The 2052-nt window shown below is 43.5% G+C and overlaps 1 long non-coding RNA gene across 1 annotated transcript; it reads right to left on the bottom strand.

Moving 5' to 3' along the window:
• Positions 1 to 441: 441 nt before the first annotated feature.
• Positions 442 to 1038, bottom strand: LOC144770592 (uncharacterized). Its single transcript, XR_013598947.1, has 3 exons — positions 988 to 1038; positions 816 to 892; positions 442 to 554 (listed from the first exon to the last, which is right to left on the bottom strand). It is a non-coding gene; the product is annotated as an uncharacterized LOC144770592 (long non-coding RNA).
• Positions 1039 to 2052: the final 1014 nt, after the last annotated feature.

Raw genomic sequence — 2052 nt, forward strand, 5'->3', positions numbered from 1 at the left:
CTCCCTGGTTGTATACATAAACAAAGTAGAATCCACTCAGAGTGGTGGTGATCCCAAACAAGATGGGGAACACACAGTGTTGTATAAATGCCCCTCACACACCAACAGGCCCCTTGGTGTCATGCTTCATCATCGGGGCCTTCGCACCCCTCTACGGGATGCGGCGTGCTACGACTCGCGACTGCGCAGGAGCACTTGTAAGTGAACTATGTGAGGGGGTGTGTGTCTACAAAAGTGTGAGTGAGGTGAGGTGAAAGATAGTTAAAAAATACCTGGCGCGTGGGTAAAACAAAATTTATTAAATCCCCGGCTGGTATTATTAAAAAGTGCGAGGCGTGGTTGGTACAATACTAATTAAGGTATTACAACCACTGTGAAAAGTGTCAACATGTTTCGGAACTCAGGGGTTCCTTCTTCAGGACAAGGATAGCACTTACCCTCCCCTTACTCACATGTAAATGTAAAAGTGTAAAATAATTACAGCAATGTGTAATGTACCTAGCCGTGTTAAATATATAGGTAGGTGTCGTTGCGCCCAATAGGCGATGAAAAACCTGTAAAGAGAAAGCATACATAAACACATTGGTCTTAAGATGCACAGTTACTCAGAGAAGAGATTCCCAAAATATAACCTCTCAAAGTACAACAGGGTCATTCCAAAAAATGATGGAGCCCTGAGAAAAATGTAAAAAGAAAAAATGAAAAATAAACTCACAAGGACATGGCACACTATATACATATAAAGACACAGAATATGAACTTAGTCTCTACTCAGATGGAAATAGAGCACAAGAACAGATAGTTTCACAGCTTACTTTAGGTATTCAAAATAAAGACCTCATGAGCCTGTGCGTGTTATTGGGGGGTCCGTCTTTTCTGTTCAGAAAATGACCTATAGAAACATTAGTATATGGGATTTAATTTGGAGTAGGTAGCAAATACACCAAAGTGCCATACTCAAGCTCCTCTTTCTAACCCAAAACTCACGGTTACTGCAATGGCTAGTTGCCTGCCTTCCCTCAACGCGGCTCCGATGAAGTGAGCGTTAATCGCGTCAAGGACCCTCCTTTATATTCTGCCTAAGGCTCATTAGCATCGATTAATTGAATAATGAGACCCGGTAGATGCCCAAGTATGGACTATGTGAACCGAGGGAGTCCGGTGTTGCGCGCTCTATTCTCGCTATACAATTGCGCATGCGCCTTCCAAACAGTTAGAGTGTCACCCGCGCATGCGCAGACAAATATAGTCACCGCGCATGCGCAAGGGATAAACACCATCGGAATGGAGACTTCGAGGTGTTTCAAGCATGCGCACTCACCTACAAATGTGGCAGAGAGGCTTGGCGATGTAGCGCGCACGCGTGCTTACTTTCCCAAAGTAACAGGGAACGAAACCCACTGCATGGTGATTAACACGGCGATGATTCGCTATACATTCTAAAAGGGGTATTGGTATTCTATGTTGGAACAATAGATATACAGAGAGAGGGGTGTGGTTTTTAAACCCTGGTTGAATTATAAATGGCCCCATTAGCTATCTGGTGTTCATAGTTCAGATGGGAGAAACGGAGTTTATGGATTATCCCATTGGTGAATGTCTCATTCAATACCCACACATACAGGTTCGTGGAGGCCCTTTGGATTACAGTTTATCTCAAGAGATTCCAAGGAATGGAATCATTAAGCCCTGTGACATCAGTGCCAAGACGGAACACCCATCTCTGTTCTTTTTCCAGAAGGCCCACATCAGAGGGTAGTTGTTCTATTATCGTCCACCGTAACTCGTTGACACAGTGTTGATGTTCAATAAAGTGGGCAGACATTTTCGTTGTGAGTTTTTTGCACCTGATATTACTTTTGTGCTCATTGAGTCTTGTTTTCACTTGTCTCGTAGTCATACCCACATACTCTTTCCCGCAGGGACACGTGATCAAGTACACAACATTTTTACTGTTACAATTCGTAAAAACACGTTGGTCCCACTTTGTCCCGTTCGAAAAAGTCAAGGAAAGGCTTTTTCTGGTGAGGTGACAATTGTTACAGTTTCCAC

This window comes from Lissotriton helveticus, chromosome 1_1, assembly GCF_964261635.1.
Source record: "Lissotriton helveticus chromosome 1_1, aLisHel1.1, whole genome shotgun sequence".
Taxonomy (NCBI): Eukaryota; Metazoa; Chordata; class Amphibia; order Caudata; family Salamandridae; genus Lissotriton; species Lissotriton helveticus.